Below are 13,971 nucleotides of genomic sequence, written 5' to 3'. Positions count from 1 at the left end.
ACATTCGCTCACAAGTTTCAGGGTGGAGAGGGAAGAAATGAATGGAATCCTTCGGAATGTCACATAAAACTGCAGCTGGGGATGATTTAACATTCACCTATAGTAACTAAATGAGTTTTGAAGACTCATAGACTTTAAGGTCAGAGGGGACCATTATGATCATCTAGTCTGACCTCCTGCACAACGCAAGCCACAAAATCTCACCCACCCACTCCTGTAACAACCCCCTAACCTATGCCTGAGTTATTGAAGTCCTCAAATCGTGGTTTAAAGACCTCAAGGTGCAGAGAATCCTCCAGCAAGTGACCCGTGCCCCACCCTGCAGAGGAAGGCAAAAAACCTCCAGGGCCTCTGCCAATCTGCCCTGGAGGAAAATTCCTTCCCGACCCCAAATATGGCAATCAGCTAAACCCTGAGCATGTGGGCAAGACTCACCAGCCAGCATCCAGGAAAGAATTCACTGTAGTAACTCAGATCCCACCCCATCTAACATCCCATCACAGGCCATTGGGCATATTTACCTGCTAATAATCAAAGATCAATTAATTGCCAAAATTAGGCTATCCCATCATACCATTCCCTTCATAAACTTATCAAGCTTAGTCTTGAAGCCAGGTATGTCTTTTGCCCCCACCACTCCCCTTGGAAGGCTGTTCCAGAACTTCACTCCTCTAATGGTTAGAAACCTTCGTCTAATTTCAAGTCTAAACTTCCTGATGTCCAGTTTATATCCATTTGTTCTTGTGTCCACATTGGTACTAAGCTTAAATAATTCCTCTCCCTCCCTGATATTGTCCAAATCAAGTCTTTGGGGATTTGGCAGAATTACTGGGCTCACAGGATGGATCTACATTGTGATTAAAAACCTATGGCACTGAGTCACAGAGCCTGGGCCAGGCTCATGGGGCTCGGGCTGCGCTATAAAATTGCAGTCTAGATGCTCAGGCTCAGAATGGTGCAGGGTCTCTGAGAGCCCCCTGAGGGGGAAGGGTCTCAGAGCCTGGCTTCAACCCAAGCCTGAATGTCTACACTGTCTGCTGCCAAAGTCCCACAAGCCCAAATCAGCTGACCTGAGCCAGCCATGACTGTGCCATGGGTCTTTTACCACAGTGTAAAGACCTATTTAACACTATGCTCCACAGATGTGATTGAACAACTCTGCTGCCGCTCTCTGCAGTGTATTTAAACATTCATCGAATACTGTGTTTCGGCCATGCCTACTAATTGATTTTCATATCTTCAGAACTTTTGTTTTTGCCAACCATATTTCTTCATGCTTGTGAAAGGCACAAGTCATCAGACCCAACTAAATCTGTATTAAATTTAAAGAGAACATAAAGACATAAAATAAAAGCAGCACAGACTGGACCTCCATTTTGGAAGGTCAAAGCACTGTGGCTAAGAAGAAAGACAGCACCTCAGCAGAGCGGAACCAGCTGCAGCTTCTATCAGCAAGACAAAAAAACAACTAGGGAAGCCTGCCGGCATGCCTGAGAGGAAGGAACGGGGCATGAAAATGCTGCATCTGGATTGGTTATCACCTTCCAGCCTGAAAGATGATGAGAACTCAATCTTTCTTTCATGCAGGTGGCAGCCACAAACACAGAAATAGCTGATTATGTTCCAACAAGGGTCCGTATATTGGGCACAAAGTCTGCTCCGCTCTGCTCCTTCTTTATTCTTTCTCTGGTTACATATTGGTGCATGCAGTGATTGGGACATTCTGCCTGAGGCATCCAGCCGTCGGTCTCCATATGTGAAAAGATTGCCATTTAAGAAGCCAAGCATCCATTTGACATGGCAGATGACTGCCAGTCTAGATATGGTTTCTGACTGCATATTGTTTTTCTCTCTCTTGTGATCTAGGGTCCTTTCGAAACGATGATCAGTGGGTCTACATTCTGCAAGATACTCCCTGAACCATCTCCTGCCTTTGTGTTAAAGAAGTGAACCTTCTTAGTTACAAGAACTACAACTGTATCCATTGGTTCTCCTGGTGGATGCAGACTGGACAGTGTATTCGATGGCATGATCTCTTAGCAAATCTGACTGCTGTTAGGTGGCAACTGGGGCTGCATTTAAGTTTTGTGGAGAGGTCTTTTGCAAAGCCACTGCCCGTTAGATTCTCACTTGATGATGGTGTGAAGTTACACCCCATATTCTTCATAGAAATATGGTTATGATATGAATATGGCATAACTAAGATACTTTATGCAAGATGGCTCAAGTAAGATATTGGAAAGGTTATGATTTACTGAATGTGATTATCCAATTTTGTATGCATGTATCATTTCTGTATCTGAAGTTAGGAATATTGACTATGTAACAATTACAACTGTGTGTGTACTTGGGAAATGCCCACCAGACAGTAAGCAATCAGACTTAATGGGCCCTTAGAAAAAGACAATGAGTCTTTGAAGATGTGGATCTCCCATCTGCCTGGAGTTCCTTCCTGTGGACATTGCAAATAAGCCTGGTTTCATAGTTGCTTTGACACTTAAAGGTCAGGTGATAAGATCACCTGATACAGAATGCCACCTTGGACACTGCTGGTACTTTTCCACTGGAAACAGAGGCTTCCCGCCTTATGTAAATTCTATTTAAGGCTGGGGAGTAAGGCAAACAGGACTCTCCTCCATTGCCTACCTAAGAAGAAAGACTGCTGAAAGTACCTGAAGGGACAAAGGAACTAACCTGAGGGGAAAGGCAGGGGTAAGTCCAGACTGAGGCAGGGGTCCAGTCTGTAAGAAGAAATAACTGGAACTCAGAGCTACAGAAACTCTGCAACTTGCCTAAACTAACATTTAGGGTGAGAAATTACTTCTTGAAACCAGTCTCTAAGATCTTAAGCTTAGTAGGGGTGTTTTGTTTTATTTGCTCAGAAATCTGCTTGTTCTGTTTGCTATCACTTAAAATCTGCCTGTTATCGTTAATAAATTTGTTTTGTTTATTATTAAACCCAGTTTGTGCAATTTCTAACTGTGGGGGCAAGAAGTTGTGCATCTCTCTCTTACATTGAGGGAGAAGGTGAATTTTTATGCGCTTGCACTGTGCAGATCTTTCTATAAAGTGCAAGACAGTATTATTTGGGGTTTATTCCCCAAAGAGGGTGTGCATGTGAGTGCTGGGTGAATCCTCACACAGAGCGGACTTCAGTCTGTCTGCAGATGGGTGTGGCCCTACCTGTGTGTGTGCAGCAAGAGGCTGGAGAGCCTAATTCAGCAAAACGGGGAGAGAGAATCCAGGCTGATGGAGCAGGAGGGGCTCAGTGAAACCCCAGTACATCAAGTGGCATCCCAGAAGGGGGGGTCTAACCCATCACAGATGGATCCTGCCAGCTGTCCACATCCCCAAAAATATTCAAATGCTCCCCCTTGCCAACAAAAGAGGAAGAACAAGTGACACATCCTACACCCCTTGTAGAATTGCCCCACCCTCTGCATGTTGCCTAGGAGAGAACCAGTTGATGAAAATAAGGATGACCATGGCAGAGAAATCCTAGAAGCATAAGAATCTGCACAACAAAATAAAAAAAATCCACACAAATTTATCACAATAAACCAGTGTTTACAGAGATTGGCATCACATTGACTGAGAAAGCTCACTGGGAACTTGATTAAAAAACTATTCATCTCAAATGGCTAACAAAGGTATGACACACATCTCATGAGAACTGCCACAGTCAGTCAAACCAATGGTCCATCTAGCCCAGTATCCTGTCTCTGACAGTGGCCCATAGCAGAGCTTAAGGGGGAGTGTACTGAACAGGGAAAATTGGAGAGATCCACCCCTGTCTTCCCCTCCTGGCTTCTGGCAATTACACGTTTAGGGTCACCCCGAGCATGGAGTTACATCCCTGACCATCTTGGCTAGTAGCCACTGAGGGACATATCCTCCACGAACTTGTGTAGTTCTTTTTTGAACCCAGTTATACTTTTTGGCCATCACAACATCCCATGGCAATAGTTTCACAGTTTAATTTTGCATTCTGTGAAACAGTATTTCCTCTTGTTTGTATTAAATTTGCTGCCTATTAATTTCTCAATCATCATCCTTGTGAAATGCGGTGCTTTAAAAAGAATCTGAATGATAATTCCAGGGATAATTTCTGGGAACATTTTCACCTTGTTCTACATCTTTATGATTTTTGATAGCAGTACTCTATCATCATTATTTACATGCTCAATAACCACAGTCCAGTCTTTGGGCAGACATGGTTAACAGCACTGGCAGCACATGTGGCTCACCGGCTCATTTCTGGCAATTTTTTTGGTTGTAATCGGACAAATGGAATAAGAGGCTGCTCCAGTTACCGAGCTCACTTTACCTCTGGCTCCTCTTGGTCTCATGGAGTGCACCACTTTTGGCCTCTCTTGGGTTTCTCCCACCTCACTCTGGGCTGCAGTCCCGTGTTTACCAACCGTGATTACCTCAGCAAGCCTGATTAGGCTCACTACCTGCAGTCCTGTTTCCTCTTGAGCTATGACCAGTGCTATCTACTGACCAGACACCCTTCTTTAAGTAACATATTGTTGATTTAGAACCAAAACATTGAAGAGAAAAAGATCTAAAAGCAATAAACACTCTATGCATACCTGTCTTTCCCTGGGTACGTCTACACAGGGATAAAAAACCCTATCTAGCCGGAGTCAGCTGACTCAGGCTCATGGGGCTCAGGCTCCAAGGTTGAAAAATTGCTGCATAGACATTTGGGCTCGGGCTGGAGCCCGAACTCTGGGACACTGCGAGGGCGGAGGGTCACAGAGCCTGGGCTCCAGCCCAAGCCCAAATGTCTACACAGCCATTTTTAACCCTGCAGCCCGAGCCAGCTGACCCAGGCCAGCCATTGCCGTGCTGCCAGTCTTTTATCCCTGTTAGACCTACCCCTACAGGCTTATCATTCCTGGGAAGACACCAACTGCTTCAGACATGCCTGTAGAACATATCTGTGTCCGGGTCAGTCTGTTCTCCCTATGAACAGCTCACTGGCAATCTTCCCCTCCTTGGCTCTTAAGAGAGTCTTTTTAACTGTTTAGTGTCCCTTTGATCTTCAGGCTCCCTGGCAAAACAGTTGTGCAACTTTGGGCTGGAGCCTGGAAGCAGCATCTTCACTGCTAATAGCTTGACCATTGACTTGTAATCACTGCTTATCTAGAGCTACTGAATTGCCTTCCTGTGTGTTTTTCCAAGCTAGATCAATACATTCATACAGAAAGCCCAATGACTTCAGTGACTATCACCCTGACCAGTCACATATAGTATTCATAAAATGATTACAGATCAGTATTCCTAGATTATTACATAGCAGCTTCATGTCTGCCACAGAGGCCTCGGACGACTATGATTCTATAAACTGATGGGCTCGTACCACCTCACACAAATATCAGGCCATTTATTTGAACAGTTGAACTCTGACAATAAACTGCAGATGACTTTTGGGTGATTGTTTGATAGAAAGGTCAAATTTCAGGTTTTGGAATTCCCCTCCACTCAGAAACTCAGTGAATAAGTGCAAAAACCTCAAGACTCTTAGCTCAAGGGGAATGTGTAAATTAATTGTGTCAGTGAGTGCCTTGTTACAACCATATAGTACTGGGCTGAGGTTACTGCTGTGCTTTGTTAGTGTGGTACTCCGTATTTCAAAACAGCATCCTGGAACCCCCATAAGGGACCTCAGGAGGTCATCTAGTCCAACCCCTTGCTCAAAGCAGGACCAATTCCCAGACAGATTTTTGCCCCAGATCCCTAAATGGCCCCCTCAAGGATTGAACTCACAACCCCGGGTTTAGCAGGCCAATGCTCAAACCACTGAGCTATCCTGCCCTTCCTGTATATCATTAGTGTATATGAAGTTATGAGCTTTTGCTGTATGATTGTTACTGAAATATGTTGTAGGTTTGAGAGTCTCTACTGCTAGATAGTGCTCCATTCCTGGGAGGGTGTTATGCGACCATTAATCAGCAGGGGAGGTGTAAACAAGGGATTTACAATACTGTAAGAGGGCTGCACAAGCCTCACGCAATGGGGGACTGATCAACTCTGTGACTCAGCAAAGCCCCTGAGCTAGTGTTTTACAGGCACATGGACTGCGGCTATAAAATAGGGGACAGCAGCATCATGCTTTTGGCCTTTCTCCTCCCCCACCTAGGCTGGAAGCAACAAGAACACTGGGAAGACTGGTCCCAGGCTTAATGGGGAAGCCAGTGTATTAAGAACTGTAACATCTCGTGGGGTGAGAAAACTGCTTGATCCAAATACTGCCCAGTCTAATAAGGTATAAGATTTAGACTGTGCACTTACCTTTTATTTTCTTTGGTAACTATTGCTGACCTTTTGTGCCTACCACTTATAATCACTTAAAATCTTTCTGTAGTTAATAAATCTGTTTTATATTTTACCTAAAAGAATGTGTTTTGGTTGAAATACTTTGGAAATCTCAGCTCAGTTTACAAAAGCTAGCGTGTGTCCTCTCCACATTGATGGAGAGGCAGACTGGGTAATAAACTTACACTGGTCAGGCTTCTGACCAGGGGAAGACAGTACAGTTCTGGGGTGCAAGGCTGGGAGCTTGGGAAATTTGCTGGTCCCTTTTTCTGTGTGATTCGTGAATGGCTCAGGGAGCATTCATGTAATCCTGCTGGGTGTGGGACTCCACATGCTGTTGTAGTGAATAACAACAGTGCCTGGAGGGGTTTGCTGCTTGTCATTAGCAAAGCATTGTGAGAGACAGCCCAGGCTGGAGAATAAGGGGACATAGCGGTACCCCAGTTCCAGGTTGTACCCCGGGGACCCCATCACAGCTAGCATACCAGGCATTTTGCAGCACACAGCACCAAAAAATCAGACATGAAGCACCACTTATGCCCCTTATTTTTATGGCAAACTGGCAGGGTGGATTGATTAAAATCACCAAGACAGGGAACCTTGATTTAAATAATTGATTTTAATTTTGTTTGGCATTTGTACTTTTTAGTTATTTTCATAAAGAAAGTTTCATTGTCAGGTAACCATTAAATCATGTTGCTTTGAAGCCAAATATAGCCTTTACACTAAATTTGGTACATCATTTTATTAATCAGGAAGATGCACTAGATCTATATAGAAATGTATTTAAACAATTATGTAGCTTTTAACATACAATTATTCAGATTCTTAATTGTTACTTTTTTATGTTAAAAAATGGTAAATGACATATTTCTTCTTTACCAGATTTTTTTTTTTTTACTCAGGATTTCTATCAAGGTGGTTGTGGATGGAAATTGGAATTCAATTTAAAATGTACAGAAACAATATTTTAAAATTGCATTTCATTAGTGAAATAAAATTACCTTAAATGTGCTGGCTACATAAAAGGGAAAAAAAGTTTATCGAAGTACATTTTGTGTTTAAAACTAACTGATTTAATGAAAAAAGGAAGTATTAACTTCAGTTACTGAATAGATGTTTTGTTATGCTTATAAGAACCAAACGGGATCTTTTTCAGGGGAAAAGGCAATATGCCGCGTTTATTGAAGATACAAAAATTAGCATATGCATTTAATTACATTACACACACACACCAGTCCCACCAGTCGATGTTATAGTTACCAGTTTAGAGTCTGGATCAATCTAGTGGCCAGCTAGGTTGATCGCAGGTAGGGAAGAGCTGGGTTTCTTTGGTCGCGACATGATGCTTTGGGGAAGTCTTGGCAGGACGAACCCAAAGTTTTATGGCAAGGCATTTTGTTTATATAGCTATTTTTTTTATTGCGACCAATGAGTTTTGCACCATTATGCTGTAATTAATTGTTGTTTGATGAGTGCTTGTTTTTTTAAATGCTTTTTTTTATTTTTTATTTTGTTTTTTTATTACATTTTTAGGGAGTTATTTTATGCTGGTTTGATTACAGCTATTTTGTTTTTATCGATAGGTGTTTGTTTTATTTTTAGAGTTGTTAATTTGCTTTTTTTTGACATTTTAATAGGGGCGTGTTACAGCCTTTTCATACAATCATAGAATATCAGGGTTGGAAGGGACCTCAGGAGGTCATCTAGTCCAACCCCCTGCTCAGAGCAGGACCAGTTCCCAACTAAATCATCCCAGCCAGGGCTTTGTCAAGCCGGGCCTTAAAATGCTAAACCTACAACAAATTGGTGACCCTTAAAGGTCTGTTATTGCCTTGAAATCAGCACAGACACAGATTCTGGCTGATGTATTTTTACCAATGGCCCATTAGGCCATTCCTTTTTGCTATTTAAAAAGGGTGGCCGGCAAGATATGATTAAATTATACACCAATATATTTAATATATGCTACATTATTATTTTTTATTTTAAATTATATAAAATACAAACATAAAATATTACTATTACAGTTTCTGGTCACCATGGGTCAGACTTTCAAAGGTATTTAGGTGTCTAATGGACTTTTCAAAAGTGCCGAAGCAAGTTAGGTGCCTAACTCCCAGTGAAACACATGGAAGTTGAAATCAATGGGAGTTAGGCACAACTGACTTAAGCGCTTCTGAAAATACCATGTGGTATTTACCTGCATCTTTAGGTGCCTAAATATCTTTGAGACTCTGTCCCCATGTTCTTCAAGTTTTTTGGATTAGTAGATCTCCTCTCTCACCTGGTTTTTATTCATAGATTAGAAAAGCAAAACAGGCTTTCTTATCTTTTCTCCCCCAAATCAGTTTCTCACCTTTAATGAACTAGTCCAAATGAAGAAAATATTCTCCCTGAATTTCTTCATAGATTCCAATCCCAGAAGGGACCATTGCAATAATCTGGTCTGTCCTCTCGTATAACATAGGCCATAGAATTTCCCCCAAATAATTCCTAGAGCAGATCTTTTAGAAAAATATCCAATCTTCTTTTTAAAATTGCCAGTGATGGAGACTCCACCATAATCCTTTGTAAATTGTTTCAGTGGTTAATTACTCTCACTGTTAAAAATATATACCTTATTTCCAATTTGAATTTGTCTAGCTTCAACTTTCAGCCATTGGATTGTATTATACCTTTATCTGTTAGATTGAGGAGCCCGCTATCAAATATTCATTCCCCATGTAGGTATCCATAGACTGTAATCAAGTCACCCCTTAACCTTCTGTTTCTTAAACTAAATAGATTGAACTCCTTGAGTCTATCACTGTAAGGCAGGGTTTCTAATCCTTTAATCATTCTCATGGCTCTTCTCTGAACCCTCTCCAATTTATCAACATCCTTCTTGAATTGTGGGCACCAGAACTGGACACTGGACTGTTGAATGCAGCGGTCGTCCCTGCACCAAATACAGAGGTAAAATAACCTCTCTACTTCTATTCAAGATTCCCCTGTTTATGCATCCCAGGATTGCATTAGCCCTTTTGGCCACAGCGTCGCACTGGGAGCTCATATTCAGCTGATTATCCACCATAACCCCCAACCTTTTTCAAAGTCACTGCTTCCCAGGATAGAGTCCGCGATCATATAAATATGGTCTACATTCTTTCCTAGATGTATACGTTTACATTTAGACATATTAAAATGCATATTGTTTGCCTGAGCCCAGCTTACCAAGCGATCCACATCACTCTGTATCACTGACCTGTCCCCTTCATTATTTACTATCCCCCTAATTTTTATGTCATCTGCATCATCAGTGAAGATTTTACATTTTCTTCCAGGTCATTGATAAAAATGTTAAATAGCATAGGGTCAAGAACCAATCCTTGCACTACTTCACTAGAAACACACCCTCTCTGTAATGATTCCATGTTTAGAATTACATTTTGAGACCCATCAGTTAGCCAGCTTTTAATCCATTTAATGTGTGCCAAGTTAATTTTATATTATTCTAGTTTTTTAATCAAAGTGTCATGCAGTATCCAGTCAAATGCCTTACATAGGGTTACCATATTTAAACAATCAAAAAAGAGGATGGGAGGCGCCCCGCCCTAGCCCCGCCCCATCCTGCCCTAGCCCCGCCCCTTCCACTCCCTCCCCTTCCCGCCCCCCTCAGAACCCCCAACCCTCCCCCCCACTCCTTGTCCCCTGACTGCCCCCTCCTGGGACCCCTGCCCCTAACTGCCCCCCAGGACTCCACCCCCTACCTAAACCTCCCTGCTCCTTGTCCCCTGACTGCCCCCTCCTGCGACCCTCCCCCCATCCTAACTGACCCCCTAGAACCCTATCCCCTACCTGTCCCCTGACTGCCCCCTCCTGAGACCCTCCCCCCATCCTAACTGGCCCCCTAGGACACTACCCCCTACCTGTCCCTTGACTGCCCCAACCCTTATCCACACCCCCACTCCCAGACAGACACCAGGGACTCCCACGCCCCATCCAACTACTCCCCACCCCCTGACAGCCCCCCCCCAAACTCCCGACCCATCTAAACCCCTCTGCTCCCTGTCCCCTGACTGCCCCCTCCTGGGACCCCTGCTCCTAACTGCCCTCCAGAACCCCACCCCCTACCTAAGCCTCCCTGTTCCTTGTCTCCTAACTGCCACCTCCTGAGACCCCCCCCCGACCCTAACTGCCCCCCTAGGACCCTACCCACTACCTGTACCCTGACTGCCCAAAACCTTACACCCCCAACCCCCAGACAGCCCCCCCACGAACTCCCGACTCATCCAACCCTCCCCCTGCTCCCTGTCTCTTGACTGCCCCCTCCAGAACCTCTCTGCCCCTTCTCCGACCCCCTGGCCCCCTTACCCTGCCGCTCAGAACAGCGTGCTGCAGAGCAGCGCGCTCGGCAGCAGGGGAGGGGGAGCAGGGGGAGGAGCTCCAGACTGCCGGAGGCCCGATGTGAACGGCCGGCCGGCGATCTGCGAATGCAGGGAGGGGGAGGGAGGGAGAGAGAGGAGGGGAGTGATCTCAAGTTGCAGGGGAGAGGAGGGGGAAGCAGAGGAGGGGCTCTCTCTGGCTGCCAGAGCCCCGTGCGAGTGGCACGATCCGGCCGGCTGCCCTGTCAGCCACGCGCGCTCTGCATGGGGGGGAAATCCGGACATTTACAAATTCCCCCCCGGACGCTATTTTTAACTCAAAAAAGCCGGACATGTCCAGCAGAATCCGGACGAATGGTAACCTTACCTTACAGAAATGTAAATATATTACATCAACACTATTACCTTTATCAACCTGACTTGTAATCTCATCAAAAAAGATATCAAGTTAGTCTGACAGGATCTATTTTCTATAAACCTATTTATTGGCATTAATTATACGACTCTTGGATGCAAGTTATCTGAATCTGATTATTTTAAAATGTCTAAATTTAGTAGTTTAACATCCTCCTGAGATATTAACAAAGTGGAAAGGGTGTTATTATTTCATATGACTACATCATCTGTGTTTTCCCAAATACAGAACAGAAATATTTATTGAACATATTTATGCCTTTTCTGCATTATTATTGATAATTTTACCATTTTCATCTAGTAATGGACCAATAGATATCATTGTTAGGATTCCTTTGGTTTCTAACTCTTGCTAAACTGAAACCAAAAGCAATTAAGGTAAAAGCTTTTCTGCACAACTGAAAGTACTTTACACTAATTTTGCTACTTCTTTTTGCTAACCAGGAGGACACACTAGATCTTATTTAAGCAATTATATAGCTTAAACATTATTGGAAAAATGTAAATACCGGCATTTGATTGAATATAAAGACTGAAAATAATATACTTAATGCAGTATGTGACATAGTGTATTTATAAACCTTCCGTTGACCTCAAAAGTCAAAGATGTTTCCCCCCGATTCTTTATATAATTAAAAGAGCAGCACCCTTTAACTCATTAAAATTCAAGGAGGGCTCTTTGATGCTGCATATTTTTATTTATTTAAATGATTTTAATAGATTATAGTAAGTTTAGGCCTTAACATAGGTTGTCATAATTACAAAGTTAATTTTAAAGGGGTTTATTTTTTGAAAGAAACATGTTTTAATTTAAATTTTAAAAATCCTATTTAAATCCTTTTTGTTTTTATGCACCCTGCAAATTGGGAATTCTGTGGCAATAAAAAGTGCATGAGGAAGGCATTCAGATACAGTTATGTTTATTGAAAGTTTTCTCATGCATTCCACACAGCTGTGAAACTTCCAGCTTCACACAGAATTCAGTACTAGGATGGAGCAGAGAACCGGGGACCTTTCCACAGAATTTAGGACCATTGTGCCAACCCCTGGCTTCGGTACATGGACTCCAACTCCAGCTTTGCCTCCTGACTTCTGTACTTGGAATCTGACACCTCCTTTGACACCTGCTTCAGTATTGGGTCTCCGGGTTCTGACCCATGGTCTTGGTACTTGGGCTCTGACTTCAGCTTTGACCTTGGGCTTCAGCTCTTTAACTCTTTCTCTGGCTATGGACCTTGGCTTTGCCCCTCGAACCATGGCTCCATTCCTGCCCCCTGGTATCGATACTACAACCCGAAACCCAGTGCCAAATGCTCCTAGACTCTGACCCCAGCTATGACCCCCAACCTAAGCCTCTGGACTCTGGCACTGACCCTACTAGGCTTGGCCTCCCCAGCCCAGTGAAAAATTAATATGCCGGTGGAATTTTTCAGAAATATGAATACTCATCGTTGAACAATGTAATTACAAGAAAGCTACTTAGGTATTTGCCCATGTTTGGGAGGCAGTTGCAGCTGTCTGACTTTAGATGTAGCATTCGATTCTGACACTAAGACATGAATACACATCAGCATTACTGTAGGATGTCTAGGCTGAAACAAACCACATCAATGGGCAGGAAAGTAACATGAATAAATCCAATGAACTAATAAATAAAGAATAAAATTTCCATGACATAGTTCCAATATTTTTCCCAATCTTTTTCATGGTGACAAGATATAAGAGGATGAAGGGGAGTAGTGCTACTTCTAACATAATTATCAGTTAACATCAAAAAGAAAGGCAGAAAGTCAAACCATTAAAACAATTCTGTAATAGGAAGGCACAAAGTTGCACACTAGAAGTCAGGGTCCAAAAATTTCATTCCCAATTATTTTTTCTGCAAAAGTATTTGCTCTCTTACCTCTGGGAACAACCTCAATAATTCTAAGGGACCACTAAGAAATTCTCATACCCAATTTCAGATTTGAATAGGATGAAATGAGAAATCTGATAATGTGAATAAGAAAGAGAGAGAGAGAGAGAAATGTTTAGACTTGTGAGAGAAGCAAGGAAACAGAATATGACTGGCAATAGTTTAGTGCCAGGGCTATTAACATACACACATCACTCTCTGGTTTCATATGAAATCACCCATACTAACCCTTGAGACCATCATTAGAAAAACTAATAGATTGCTTGAACTTCCCTATAGACCTCTAAGATAGGCCAACAACCCAGAGTCTATAAGGGAAAACATTAGACTTGGCAGGTTATGATTCCTTAGGGAAATGCTTAATATTGTTTTAAGCAAGACACCAGGAAACATGAGAGACACATGAACAAGAACTCATCTTTAAAGTCTCCAAGAAGGGAGTTGTACTGACAAACACAATTTTTGTATGTCTGAGAAAGTCTGGCTGATGCAGAGTGGGTAGCACAGATGAGGACAAGTGATCATTGAACATCATATCCCACTATTCACAACCCACGTGGTCTTTTCTTTCAGACAAGGAAATTCACGTTCTAGAGAGGCCAGACAGTCCTCCACACAGGTTAAACCAGGTAAGGACAAGGAAACTAAAGTTTCAGATCTTAGCATTTCCTTCACCATTCTTCCATATGGGATGGTTGAGTTTTGTTCAACAGACAAAGGACAACTCACAGCAGACAAAGGACAACTCACCAAAGCCATGGATATGCCCAGATCTTTAGGCGGCAGATGCACATGCTGAAGGGCCCAGTGTCTCTGCTACATTCCCCAGATCCAGCCCCCCCCCCCCCCCCCCCCAGCATCAGCACTGTCTTCTTCAAGGAAAGCTCTGCAGATTTGTGGAAGGATGATGCCACAGAACAGAGTCATCCCCCAAACACCATCCCAGCTGGA

The sequence above is a fragment of the Emys orbicularis genome, chromosome 23 (assembly GCF_028017835.1).
Source record: "Emys orbicularis isolate rEmyOrb1 chromosome 23, rEmyOrb1.hap1, whole genome shotgun sequence".
Classification (NCBI taxonomy): domain Eukaryota; kingdom Metazoa; phylum Chordata; order Testudines; family Emydidae; genus Emys; species Emys orbicularis.
This window is presented reverse-complemented; position numbering follows the sequence as displayed.